This window comes from Aulonocara stuartgranti, assembly GCF_965226115.1.
Source record: "Aulonocara stuartgranti genome assembly, chromosome: 17".
Classification (NCBI taxonomy): domain Eukaryota; kingdom Metazoa; phylum Chordata; class Actinopteri; order Cichliformes; family Cichlidae; genus Aulonocara; species Aulonocara stuartgranti.
This window is the reverse complement of record NC_138953.1, coordinates 11137702-11152897: the sequence shown is the minus strand read 5'-3', so window position 1 is coordinate 11152897 and position 15196 is coordinate 11137702. Positions and strand designations below refer to the sequence as shown.

The 15196-nt window shown below is 38.8% G+C and overlaps 1 long non-coding RNA gene across 1 annotated transcript; it reads left to right on the top strand.

Annotated features, from left to right (window-relative positions):
* Positions 1 to 12398: 12398 nt before the first annotated feature.
* Positions 12399 to 12901, top strand: LOC309692865. Its single transcript, XR_014272497.1, has 3 exons — positions 12399 to 12465; positions 12561 to 12623; positions 12740 to 12901. It is a non-coding gene; the product is annotated as an uncharacterized lncRNA (long non-coding RNA).
* Positions 12902 to 15196: the final 2295 nt, after the last annotated feature.

Sequence of the window (15196 nt, the reverse complement as noted above, 5' to 3'; positions counted from 1 at the left end):
TAAGGGGAAATCATTCATCAGCAGGGAGATAAAGGTATACTCTTTGACATATTCAAAGACACAAAGCTCAGTGGCAGAGGAAGCCTTGGCATTTTACATATACCGCACTGTAAAAGTAATAGTTCTGTATTAAACGTGATTTTATGTTATGATTATGCTATATTTTATTACAAAAACATAAGAGAAAATATAACCTATGCCCCCCTTTGACTTTTGGACCACTTTCAGAAGACAAAGTTTACTTCTTCTAAAAAGAACTGTATGTGAAAACATGCTCATACAGCCATCTTAAAGATGTTTTGTAGATGTTTTACATTTGTCTGAATGGAGCATGATACGGCATGAGTACAGACAGTATGATTGACATCATCAGGTGGTTTTAGATTCCATATTCTGTAATATATAATAATGGTGGGCTGCTTACTAATAGGCTAATGTTAACAAAGTCTCATTTCATACAATCCCAAACTCAAACAAACACTGTGTTACAAACTGTCTGAATTCTTTCGTCTTTAATTTTTAAAATTTTTTTTGTCTGTCCCATTTGGATCTTTAGCCATCAGAATTGTTGTCTGAAGGCCAAGAAAGATGCCAAGCGGATTTACTTTACCAATTGGATCATCATGGCCTTGCCATATTGGTCCATTTGATTGACCTTTATTATAATTATGTATTTATTTGATTTGATTTTCGGTTGTTACAGATGGAACAGACATGACTGGGGGAAAGGACAGGGAGAAAGAATGAAAGAAGGAGAGGGAGAGAAAGAAAAATAGAGGGGAGAAGAGATGGTGAGAAAGGGGGGAAGAAAAAAATAAAAACAAACAAAACACCTGGATCACCTGTATGGAGATAAGAAAAAACAGAAGAGAAAACAAATAAAAAAGAGCAACATAATAAATACAGCACCATCACAATAAACTAGCTAACAGTAGATAACAGTAGATACTAAATATTACATGTTATTGTGAAGTACGCTTTGAGGTAGCAGCCAAGAAAGGTGTAGTTTGTGTCTGTGAACACCTGTGTGGATCAGCACGCTTGTATTCAAAAGGTTTCTCCATGTAATGATCTGCTAGGGAGTGTGGGCAGCCATAGCTCCGTCCCCCACAGGGATTAAATGATCAGCGTTGTTGCTCTACCAGGTGAAACAATTAAGTTTAACATCCAGACTAGAAGTTAGAATGGTTAGAAGGTTAGAAGTTAGAAAGGAGTTAGATCACTAGCTTCCATCTAAAGATGATATCATACATAAATGACATAACATAAATGAAGGCAGGAAAGTAAACAGCAGCAATTTGGGCATTTTAAATACTGGAATCTGTGGGAGCTTACTCACCTTTGTACTGCACTTTTGGCACTTCTGTGTTAGCTTTCTTTTTTCAGTCCTGGAGGTTGCTGCTTGGGCATTGTTATTTTTTACCGAGTGTAGAAACAGTAATACATGTTCCTGTAAGAGGAACTTTTTTGATATGTTAATATACAAGAAGAATTAGAAATGTTAGCATTTGTTACTTTGACTAGATATAATCACATGTAACTTTGCATCAACTGCAGCATGTATTTGGTCAGCAGGAAAGATTTTTGTCTAAACAATTCTTGCATTGTATAGTTAAGAGAAAAATAAATGTTAACTGGTTAGGAATTTCATTTCTGTCTCTGCAGTCCAGCTGATAACATGTATAGATATGTAAAGAGAATGAGTAAAAGTTGAGGTCACCTTTGCTTAAAATGCATACTCTCCCTATTCCACCCCATTGGGTTCTGACAGATTGACACATGGGAGTATATGTGTGTCAAGCTGTGCCAAGGGGCTGAGGCGGAGGTGTTGATCAGTGAACTGAAGCTCTGTGACTCATCTCTGATGATGACTAGCTTCGCTGAACAGCTTACAGTCATTCTGTCCAAACATCAGGAGAGGGCTATCATCAGGGTTGAGTCCTCATCTAATCCCCCAAGCTGTGAGGTTAGTGGATATGTTTTTTTGTTTTTTTTTTTTGTTGCATACTTGACACAAACTCAGATGTATCTTGTGCTATATGAGTCCCATATGTTTGTCTATGTAAGGTATTGTAGGAAGATTTTGCCCACTCCATTCACCACAATCAGTAAGACACCAGCCATCTTTGCACCACCAGGGTGCCTGTGAATCATCATGTGAGGGCATTTTGTTATGGACATGTGAAGTGCCAGAATAAAAAAAATAATAACAGAATAATTCATCCTATTTTGGATCTTTGATTCGGGTTTTAATTTCATAACGATCAACCTTTCCATTACATTGTTTATATATTCATTTTTACATTAAACATGTATATTATTGATAAATAATTTTTTCTTCTTTCATTTTTTTCTCTGAAATTAAAGCATAGTACAGATAAGCAATTGGAGTTAACTGTAGAATCAATTTATAGACCAACATTTCTTCTAAACGTTTGACTCATCAAAGTCAACAACTGAACACACTCATTGCATTCTTTCTACAATAGAAATCAAATATTCTTCAGAAAGTTCTTCCCATATCTGTTGCAGAAGTTCCCATAAATGTGTAGGTCGCTTTACTTTCACTCTTCTGTCCGGGTTTAAGTCTGGAGACTGTGCTGGCCACTCCATGTTTTCAAGCTTACCATCTTGTTCTTTTTTCTTGAGGTAGTTTTGGCATAGTTTGGACTTATGTTTGGGTCATTATTTTGCTGTAGGATGAACCCCTGACCAACCAGGTGCATACCAGAGGGTAGTGCATGGCGCTGCAGAATGCTGTGGTAGCCGTTTTGGTTCAGGGTGCCTCTCACTCTGTACCAGTCACTGATCCTGGATCCAGCAAAACAGCCTCAGACCATCACACTTCCTCCTCCATGACTGACAGTTGAAGCCATACATTGTGGAACCATCCTTTCGCCTACAAAGATAATAATAATAATAATAATAATAATAATAATAATAATAATAATAATCCTTTCGCCTACAAAGATCCTGTATGATGAACTGAAGATTTCAAATTTAGATTCATCAGTCCATAATACCTTCTTCCAGTTTTCAGTGGTCCAGTGGCAGTGTTTCATGGCCTCTTTGTCTTATTCTGACGTCTGGCTTTCTTGCTGCAACTCATCCTGTCAGACGTCTCTTCCATTGTTAATTGCCTTTTCCTTCAGAACTTGTCTCACAGAATTGAGAAAACACAAATAGGAAATAGATGAAAGCTTGCAGATTATGCGCAAAGATTAGACACCTCCTATCATGCTGTATACATGCATGGAAATCTGTAATCAATTCAACCAACCACAGAGTTTCCCCTTGAAATTCAAAACATGACTTAAATGAGATGAAATGATGTACAAGACTTATTTGATGTTAAATCTTTGTGCTAACCTCTTAATCATAGGTGTCTAAAAGATCAAAATTGTCTCCAATAAAAGTGTATGACATGAAAGTGAGTTGATCATATTGTGACCAGTTCTGGACAAAATAAATTAAAATCAGGTTTAAAGTGGAAATGAAACACTAAATGTATAAAGGCAAATTTAAACCATGGAGCCTTGCTCTCAAAAATACTGTCTGTGAAGGTGGATTTAAAAAATAAGTGCTTAAAGACAAAGTTTTAAAAACATGTTTAGGGCCATCTTCTGTCAGTACAGAATGTTAGGTCACCAGGTGGGTTGGTTGGTTGCGGCGAATAGAATGACATTAGTTTATGTTAGCTAACTAGTAGTAGAACCGATAACTCAGGGGAAAATAAATACACTAAAACTAAAAGTCAGTCTGTGTGTCACGTTTGTGCTGCCGCTGGCTGTAACATTGAGTTTTATGTTTAAGTTACATTTCATGTTATGCTAGAGCTGAAGTCTACTCTATGATATGTTGTATTTGGTTGTGTGTGTGAGTGAGAGAAAGAGCAAGTGAAAGGAATGATTGATGAGAACGGTAAATCACACAAGCTCTTAATGGTCTGATGCATAAATGAAGAAAAAAAAACAAGCACTGGGAGCTTGCACAATAGTAATGTTAATTAATGGTGGTTAACAAAATAATGACCTTCTTCCAGTAACACAATATATCACAGCCACATCAAGATGTATTTTTAGCTAACTACAGATAATAGAAAACTAGCTTGCTAACTGATAGGCAGTTTCGATAGTTAGCTTTACAGGTTTTTCTTTGATGTTAACATTATTAATATAACTTTCCAACTGGTAGCTAGTTTGTCCACCGCTAGCACTTGCTCCACTTTTGTATACAGTTATGGTGAGGTAAACAGCACTTCACAGTAATATAGCCTGGCGCTAATCATCATCATCTCTCATGACATCTTGTTGAGCCAGGCAGCCAACCGTCCACGGTCCGTCCACTCTCTTGCTGTTCTCGTCTCTCCTGCCACTAACATCATGGCCACTGGTGCTAAAGAATGGCCTGCAGCAAACATGTCAGCAACTTCTGCACATTTGGAAAAAAAAACCTGCCTGAAGGCCCTGTCTTTTTTTGGCCCACTATTTCCCTACACTTTCCCTGCATTTTGTCTTATCCAATTTGACACTCTGACATTTTTTTTTGCTGTTTAATAAAGTCACTTTCCCCACAGAGGGAGGGGCTTAAAGATGTGCCTGGGAAATTAAAAAAAACCCAAAACAAACAGTAGTGCGCCCTCAACATGGACTTTATATGGTGGATGGATGTTAAATGTGGGTAATACCTCTAGTTGCAGAAAGACTTCAGGTTTATAGAATTTCTTTTCTTTCTTTTTTTTTTGGTTTTTCGCTCAGCTGCCTGATTCAAGTCACAGGAAATTAATTTTATAAATCATGATCTTCATTACAGTAAAAAAGAAAAAAAAATAGGGCATGCTTTGCCATTTGTTTGACAAGTTTCTCGGTTAGAGAAACTGAGGGATACTTGTCATGTCTAGTTTAAAAATAATAAAAGACAATTACAGCAGAAACTGTCACCACAAGGCTTCATAATGTGGAATAATATAGGGTTCAGAGAACCAGTGGGTGACATCAGTGGATGGCTACATCATTTAAATAGAGTTTTTACATTTTTATTTATTTTTTTCTAAAATCAGAACTTTGGATAATTCATATCAAGATCATTCTGAAGGCTGACAAGGTAGTTTTATGTCAAAACCACCACGGGCTTTTTTCACTAGAAAGTAAACATTTTTTTTGTTAGTGTCAACTCACAGTTATTTTTTTTTTAAATCTGCTTTAACAAATTTATAGGGGCAAAAGTAATGAAACACAAATACCATAAAGTGATGCTATTCCAGAAGTTCCTTAATCCTGCATTTCTTCTAATGGCCAGCAAGGGGCAACTCTTCTGGTTTTTAAAAGTCATCAATGTGTATGCAACTCTGGGAAAACAGCCCCCAGCTCCTTGGATCAATGACCTTAGTAAACACTTTGAGGATGACTCTGGGCTCTCTAGTTTAAAATCTTGCTGAGTAAAAAGTGATTGCGATTATTGAAGTCATAAAGGAGGATATAGCAGAGTGTACTCACTGGATAAAGAATAATTGTTAGCGGTATCCTGAGTATCACAGTTAGCCCTACCCATTAGGCATCATGTCCAATATCAAAATACCAAAACAGCGACGGAAAAAAGCTCATCTCAAGGTGTTATAGCATAACTTCATTTAATTTAAAAAATATAGCGTGTAACACTGGCATTCTCTTCTATTCATTCCTATACAGAAGTAAGTCTTTAAAATTAAAGTTCTAAGTCTTTGATCATTTTGACATAATTAATGTATTAATCAAAAGAGAAAACAAACAAACCCATTGTTCACTATGGAACAACTTAGCGACCCCTAAGAACACCAGGTTTTGTTTATTTAAAAATGCTGCCACTAAGGTTTTATCATATATTATCAAGAAAGTTCACGTTAAGCTCCATGTATTTCCATCCTACTGCACCATAATAACATGAAAGCTAGCTGATGATGAAGGTGTGATTTTTTTTTTATTTTTTATGGGACAGTTATTCTATAGCCTCATGCTGTGCCAAGTACAAATTAATTCCTTGCAACTCTATTAGTCAGTGTGAGACTAAGCCTCCTGCCAAGTGCCTGCATAGTTAAGTTCAGTTTTGAGTTTCATTTGACAGACTTTGGTATTGTGGCTCTCTGGAGTGAAGATTTTGTAGGCCCTTCATTTTAAAGTGGATTAGAACTCATAGAAGTCAAGCCCATGTATGTATGACATTTTTAGTATACTGTGTTTTTAGTGATTAATGTCTTTTGTTACATTACCCTGTGTGTCTAACACTGAATACATAATCATTTGTATAGAGCTACTGTTGGAATTGTCATGGTTTGCTGTGTGGCAGGCAGGAGAAGGACCCAAGATGCAGACTCACAGACACGGGGATAAACTCAAAAAACACAGCTTTATTGCTGGCCACGAGAAGTAATACAAAATAACCTAAAACTGGGAAAACTAAAGCATGAGCTGTACAAGGAACCGAACCACGGGGAGAATTACACACAACATGAGGGAGAACGCGACGCCGAACAGAGGGAGACGCAGACAGAAATACACAGCGGGTTAACGAGGAAAGTGGGAACATACGGGGAACACAGGTGACACTGATAATCATAACGAGACAGGGCGGGGTGAACTGAACATGACATGTACAGGTGTGACAGTCACAAAGTAAACAGGAAGTGCACAGAGGTTCAGACAGGAGGAGAGAGAGAGCACGGGGAAAACTTAGACATAATGGGCAGGGGAAACATGGAATAAAACATAAGGAGAGACGAGGGCTCACAGATACACAGAGGGGCACACAGGGGGTAAAAGCCATGAAGGGAAAACACTTAGGGAACAACACAACAGGGCAACTCAGAAAACATGGCCTAAATAAGGAACAAAATACAAACATACAAGAAAACTAAGAACACTGGGCCCACATGGCCCAGGACCATGACAGGAATACTGCATAAACTGCTTCTGTATCGCAGTGCAATGGAAGTGTTATTGTGACAGGGCTTGGTTTGTTGTTGACACAACAAACCAAGCCAGCAGCAACTTCAAGGCAATTGTTGGGCAATTTAACAACTTTGAGATGCTAAAAGGCAACCTGAGTTCAAAAACACTTGAGTTCCATTCAGTCATGTCTCTGTGTCTGTCTGGGCCTCTGTGTGTGTGTTCCCACTACTTCCTGTTTTAATTTGGTAGTCTCCTGTGTGTGTGCACTGTGTTTTGCTTTGTCTCGTTGTGTGTGATTTGCCCCAGCTGTGTTTCCCACGTGTTTCCTGTTCCCTCATCATTCCCTGTCTAGTTAAGCCTTTTGTTTTCTTCTGTCCAGCGTCGCGATCTCCCTCATGGCTGTTTCTCTGTGACAGTGGTGGAGCGGGGGGGCTTGCTTTTTCAGAAGCCCGGGGTCTTTTGGAGTGTGATTTTTTTTCATAGTTAGATGCCTGGCTGACAACTGTATAAAACAAAAACTACACATAATATTTGAAGCACATAGTGCACACTGTGGGAATTTATGACGTAAATCCCCCCTAATAATGGTATGATCCGAGCTCAGACTCTAAGCAACTGAGGGGGGGTAGAATTGAAGTTTGACCAGGTACCAAAGCAAATCATTTGTACTGTACAAATAATGTAAATATGACGGTTTATCACAAAAGATTGATATCAAACTGATCAATTGACCCATATTATGTTACTTGCTCTTTAAGTGAATCAACAAATGGCAAAATGAAAAGCCAAACAACAAAAATGCTGTTTTTTTTTCAGTCCTAGCTTACATGTGTGTTTATTTCATATTTTCAGTTGTTTCCCACCATGGCTAAATAAATCGGTTTCAGTAATGCACTGATATACAAGAATGGACATAAGGAGCTTCTTTCAAAGAAAAAACTCTGGTAGATGTTGTTTTATATATTATGCTTTGTATGTTGTTCAGTATATTTCTATGCAAAACAAGAGGAATTTCAATACACAGCAGTATATTCACAGTTTAAACCAGATATTTACATACACTTTATGGAAAACAAAAGAACATCTTTTTACTGTACAACATCAATTTAGAGCAAACTTGTTTTGTTTTGGATAAATAAACAGAGGTGTGGACTCGAGTCACATGACTTGGACTCGAGTCAGACTCGAGTCATTAATTTTATGACTTTAGACTTGACTTGAAAAAATGTTGTAAGACTTGTGACTTGACTTGGACTTTTACACCAATGACCTGGGACTTGAATTGGACTTGAACCGGTTTACTTGAAAAGACTTGATATTTCACCCCAAATATAAAATTTAACATGCATATTATATAGAGATTGAAAATGTGAAGTCATTCAGGGGTAAAACCGCAAAGGATTCTGGGAACTCATGGCAAGAGGTACTAGCGCACGCAGGCTTTCAATTGAAATCAGTCACACAGCGATAAAAAGAAACCCAAAAATGTCAAGAAGCTGTTGTATTATTAACTGCAATAGCCGGTCGCATGACAGCCACGGGAAGCCGACGGGTAAAGAGATCGGTTGTTATCGGATCACGTCGTTGAAGAGAAATTGTTCGAGCCATGTTTCCGAAGTAACAAACAGGCGACTGGATTGCAGCCATTCAAAGATCAAATATAACGTCCTAGAACACTCCAGCTCACAGGTTAGTCTGCTCCAAGCATTCCCACAAAGGTCAGTCTGCTGTTGTAGTTAATGCGTCATTTTTCATAACATAATTGGTGATATAGGTTACAAGCAAGTCTGGCGCTGAACAGAAATGGTCGCGCTATGCTCCTTTATTTATTGTGCATAAATAGTGAATTGTCCTGACACAATATTGTGTTTCGCTTCTGTTATTATGGTACATTGACAAAAACATACTTTTATTCACAGGATAAAACAGGTTTTTTGTATCACCAATTGCCCAGTACGATTACAGCATACAGTATTATTGTCACTGCTACATTTCTGTGATGCTACCAGAAATTATTTCCACTGCTAATTAATTACCATTGAGCTCAAAGGTTATATTAATAAACGGTTAACGAATGTGTATTTATGACGACAATTTGTGAGACTGGTAAACTTATGATAGGTACGATAGTCTTTACTTTCTACACGGTGCATTTCAAGGTCCTGCACCCATCCGTCGGTAAACTGTACCTGGGCTTGTTGCAGTGACCTGAAGTTACTAAACTTCATGAGTGTGTGCACTCACTCCAAGAACCGTATGATTATAAATATGCATATAAATATGCTAAGATGAGATAGCTGACTTCATCTAACTAGCAAATGTTTTCCAGGCTACGTTGGTGATTCAGTTTTTTTTAATATGTATGATATTTTTGTCATGCGATTTTAAAGCTGGTCCTACAACCGCATCCAAGAATAACATGCAGCTTATCTCAGAACTGTCGGTGAAAATTATTCTAGGAGCTAAGTTTAATTGAGCTGCATTTTAAAGAGGTGCAATTTCACAATTTGTGTATATTTTCTGAGTTCACTATTTTGTCATGTGTTGAGAAAAACACAGATTTAAAAATTACATGGTCTAATATTTACATTTAGCATAACTGCAACATTATTTTTTCTTTTTTTTTTTTTTAAAGACTCGAAAGGACTTGAAATTCAAAATTTCAGACTTGTGACTTTACTCGGACTTTTACACCAGTGACTTGAGACTCGACTCTGACTTGCCTGACATTACTTGAGACTTGACTTGAGACTTGAGGATAAAGACTTGAGACTTACTTGAGACTTGCAAAACAATGACTTGGTCCCACCTCTGTAAATAAATATTGAAATATCTTTTGAATTAGTTAAACGTCAGAATAACGAGAGACAGAGCTGTCTATTTTATCATTATCATCAAATTTAGGAGTACATGTACACTAAGTTTATTGTTAAATAATAAGAAAACTCCAGACGATTCCATTCTGAGCTGAAGAAGCTTCTGATAGGTTAGTAGAGTCCATGTGAGTAAATTGGTGGCACATCTGTGGATGCATATAAGGCAAAACACAGAGCCTGTTTCTTTGACATGGGAAAATCAAGAGATGTCAACCAAAACACCAGGAAAAGAATTGTGGAGCTCCATAAGTGTGGCAAAATTTGAATACAATTTGGTGCCATTTACAATTAAGAAATACAGATAGTTTCTCTCTTTACTCTTAAAGGTAACAAATATGTTTTTTATATTTATCAATCTAAAAAAAATAAACATTTAGTCTGATTTGATGTTACAATTAAAAAGTGTTTGTGTTTTGATCTGAAGAGTATGTAAATATCTGGCTTCAACTGTATATTTGATGATTGTCAGCACAAAGAGGGAGAGAGGGGAGCAGAGAGGGAGATGGAGAATGAAGATAGAACAGAGATGGAACAAGAGCAGGTGAGACACACATGTTAGTCAAATGGTTGTTTACCAAAAGTATCACTGTATCATAGGTACTCATGTATCTTGTACCTAGTGTTTCTTTTTAGGTTTGTTATTTTTCAAATTCTATATTTATTAACCCTTTACAGCCGATCGGAGCGGGCACGCTCCATTTTGCGTAACTATTTTTAAATCCCGGTAGCTCTGCAACCACGTAAGCTAGCGCAATAATTTTTTTTTGCATATGAAACCGGAGGAGTTGTACTTACATCTTATGCCATCAGCTTGTCCTAGGTCACAGTTTCCTTCCACATATAGCTTTGCAAAAACTGCATAAAAATCACTTGCAGCAACAAAAACATGATAGTAGTAATACGATGGCACCTGTCCAAGATGGCGGCCAACCAAACCGGTTTGACAACCGGTTTGACCGGTTTCGTGCGTGTGCGCATGCGCGTTCAGTAATACGATGGCACTAGTCCAAGATGGCGGCCAACCAAACCGATTTGACCAGTTTCGTGTGTGTGCGCATGCGCGTTCAGGTGTGGAAATACCACAGGGGATCAGAGGGGTTATATGAGTTTATGTGTTTTTAACGGGGTTTTAATTTAATCAAACCATAGGGTTTTTAATTAAACTATTTTTATCACTTAGGTGTATCGCAACATTCAGTTATGCATGTGTTCTTAAAAGCAATTCTTTGTTTCTTGTTTCATTCTTGGCGGAGTGGAAGCTGTTTTGGTTCACAGTGCGCCTTAACAAAGAGGGTGTGCTCTAGTCAAAAGTGTTGGTAATAGTGTTTTAATCACACTAATTTTCTAAATCTGACAATGTCTCAGCTTGCAGTGAGGCATGCATTTTATTTTATAAATGGCACAAATGGGAATTTCTTCTGAATGGGTGATGTCAGCATGTTCACAAGCGTTTCATTTAATCAAACCCCTAGTTTTAATTTAACTAGTTTTTACACATCTACTGGGGTTTCTTTCCAGGGTTGATGCGATCATTTTATTTAAAAATCGGGATTTCGGAATGTTGAACTAAGAGTGAGACAAAGCCAGCTAGTTTTTTAACACAGTAAATGTCACAAATAGCATTCAGTCCTTTAGAAAATAAATGCTATAAGCAGCCAGTATCGCTCTTTTCAAACTAATCGTCTTTTAAATACACTCATTTTGTGATTCCGGTGTCAACACCTTGCACCGATGCAAGCATTTTATTTATTTAAAAACGGATCAAACGGGCCATTTCTTCTGTAAGGGGTTTCATGGTTTCAGAGTAGTTTTTAACACAACAGATAGTCGCAAATAACATTCAGCAAACGCTACAGTGATACTTCTAAAACGCTGCACACAATGTCGTCTTTTCCCCCAAAGCAACCAGTATCGCTCTTTTCAAACTAATCGTCTTTTAAATACACTCATTTTGTGATTCCGGTGTCAACACCTTGCACCGATGCAAGCATTTTATTTATTTAAAAACGGATCAAACGGGCCATTTCTTCTGTAAGGGGTTTCATGGTTTCAGAGTAGTTTTTAACACAACAGATAGTCACAAATAACATTCAGCCCTTTAGAAAATAAACGCTACAGTGATACTTCTAAAACCAGTCACCCAGACCCGCTCCAACTTTTCAACAGCTGGCTAATTGTTTGAATTTGTTCAGGATTGTAAAAGCCCACCGCGGGTATCACTAGTTGAGAGTACCATGCGAACAAGGGCCCAGCCTATTGTTTAAAGTGGCCGGTATTGGCTCTTTTTGTAATTCCTCGACAAGGTAAATGGGGCAGGTGTACCAGTCGGGTGGCGACCCCGCCTATTGTCTGAAGTATCGGCTCCTTTGTAATTCCTTGAGAAGACAAAAGCCCTGAAGGGTCTCATTTAAATTGATTGGCGACATACCTTTTCTTTTTGGAAACACCCACCCTATATAAAAAAAACACGCTCAGAGCCCGAAACCCTGAGCCATTTACGCCTCAAGATTCGCTGCAGAGCACACCATTTTCTTTGCGATCATCAACACTAACATCGTTCTTTATAACATGGCCATCGTAAATAACGTTTTTGTTTGTTCCAGGGTTAACAAACTGAGCAGGAAAACATTCAGACACCGCGACCACAGAGCCCAACCTTACATCAGGTGTGTATACAACGGGATGTATAGTTGTGTATTTTTTTTTTTAAAGGGGTTTAAACAATTACAAATGTTCTAAACTGACCGTTTTACACCTACAGAGCCACGCCAGAGAACCGGGTGTGTGGAGAAGCAGGACCATCCCGAATAACGCACACTACAAGGTAAGCATAGGCATATACAAATTAGATAAAAAGAGATAGAGAGGGAGACACGCTTATTCAGTTTGAAATGGGTACATGTATAAAATGTTTTAACACATGTCTATCTATCTTCACAGACTGCAGAACAGCACCCCTCCTCATAATGATCAGGACACCGTACGATTCCAGACGTTTTTGGAATGTTTAAGCAGTATCGACCTCCCAGAACAACAAAAACCTGGAGCTTTGTGCAGCAGTGGAGAGTCAGAACCGATCTTCATCAGCGAACCTGCAACACCTCCGAGTGAGTGGCTACATCGCGATTTCTCTGATGTTTTTGAGTACAGCATGTCAGATTTTGATCTAGTTCATATACCCACCACCCCAGAATGTGTCAGAAATAGCATTGATTCACACATAGATTTCGAAGAAGGCGGCATAACAGACTCTCAAATATCACCGGCGTATGATGCTTACATAAATCTTCCAGACGCTCAGCCTGCTGAACAGAGTCATATAGCTTCAATAGCTGATAAATTATGTTTGATTGAAGCTAGACTCGATCAATACCACCAAGAAGCACAGGTACAAAGGCAACAGTTTACCAAACTCATAAACAAAGTGTGTAGTACATTAGACAACATCTGCAGCAAAATTTCAAGTCCCTGACTTTTAAAATCCAGACCATGGACCCTCCAAATAAATTATTTAAACATAATAACGGAACCTCCACTCCTGTTAGATGTTTTGACTTAGAGACTTTTATGCAGTGGGCTGAAGAAACAGATAAAAAATTAGACGATATTATAGCTAGACTTAATAGGGTGCCTGCATCAGCCTCATCCGATACACATCCTTGTCAGACTGTTCCTACGTCTGCTATTGCTGATGGGGCTATTGTTGCTAATAATAGTGATAGTACAGCAGGTGTTGCTCGGGCCGTTGCTGTTACTGATGCTAACCATATAGCTTGTGCTGCTGGTGATTTTGCGTCTGATGCACAATCTAGCCGGGTCACCTCTGCTGCAGCTACTGCAGTTGTTATTGAGCCCGTTGTGCAGTCTGGGTCCGGCAGCCGCTCTCAGTCACACATTAGAGAGATACCTAATTTTAATGCTCGCGAATTGCGTGAACGCCTTGATTTTAGGGGTATAAGTCTCGATCATCCAGAACAAGTGCCGGCGCGAGTGCGCGAGTGCTTAGCCAATGTGATAGACAGAGCTGTGGCGGGATCCCAACAGGGCAGTGTTCTAAACGTGGTCCTGCGTGGCCCCTCGCTGGCTTCAGATGTTCAGGCTGTTTTAAACGCTGATGATCGGTATGATCCGGAGCTGTTTCTCGATCAAAATGCACAAGTTATGCAGAGTAATGATGAATCTATCGGTGATGATGAATTAGAGTTTATTGTCACGGTAGCTCAGAACAGTAGTGGCGGGTCTCGCTTAAGACTGGCGCACATACCTTATGATGAGATTCTCTCAAAGAAAGGCAGACATTTATACACACCAAACAACACAAACAACAATTTGTGCTTCTCCCTATGCATAGCACATTCATTAAACTCATCATCCTCTGAGCATGAAAAACTTGCTACAGCTAAACAGATGCATGCTGAAGTAGGTCTATGCGACACACAGCAAGTATCATTCTCTGATGTCGGTAAATTTGAGAAGCACTTCAACATTAAGATTGTAATCTATTACCACACAGAAGGGCGTAAACGCCTGGAATGTTTTTACACACATGAAGAGCCAAACCCTAACACGTTGATGATGTATCTCCATAATCAACATTACCACCTGATTTTAAACCCGACCGCTTTTTTGGGGGGATCCTATGTGTGTAATTTCTGTTACAGTATATATAATACACCATTACAGCACAGCTGTAAACATAGATGTAACACATGTTACACACTCTGTCAACATCACCCGTGGCTGTCACAACACTGTTACCAACAACACAAATTACCTGAATTAAAACACAACATGATCCCCTGTGATAATATGAAACATTGCATGCACTGTGGCACCACATATAGAGAATCCAAGAAATTGCCACACAAATGTGCGCAGCCTAGATGCGAGCACTGCCGCGAACCTAAATTAGCAGGAGACTCCGACCATCAGTGTTTCATACAGCCTGTTGAAAAACAGAAGCCTAACGATAAATACATTTTATATGATTTTGAGACGCGGTACCACAACGGTAAACACGAGGCTAACTTTGTGTGTGCGTCTGATCTGAAGGGCAATAAGTTCACATTTAATACATTAAAGTGTGTGGAGGCGTTTGTGCAGCATTACAGACGCCCAAGGTTTCGTGGGTACACTTTCATAGCACATAATGCATCTGGCTTTGATAACTACATACTCCTCGAGTACTTTGTCAGACAGAGCATAACACCTAGTGTCATAATGAGCGGCAGCCGTGTGATTTTAATGCATGACAGGGACTATGACCAGCGGTGGATTGATTCGTTCAGCTTTTTGCCCATGGGCCTTGCCAAAATACCCTCTGCTTTAGGTTTTCAAGACCTGCAGAAGGGCCATTTCCCACACAGGTTTAATACGAGGGATAATGAGCGTTATGTG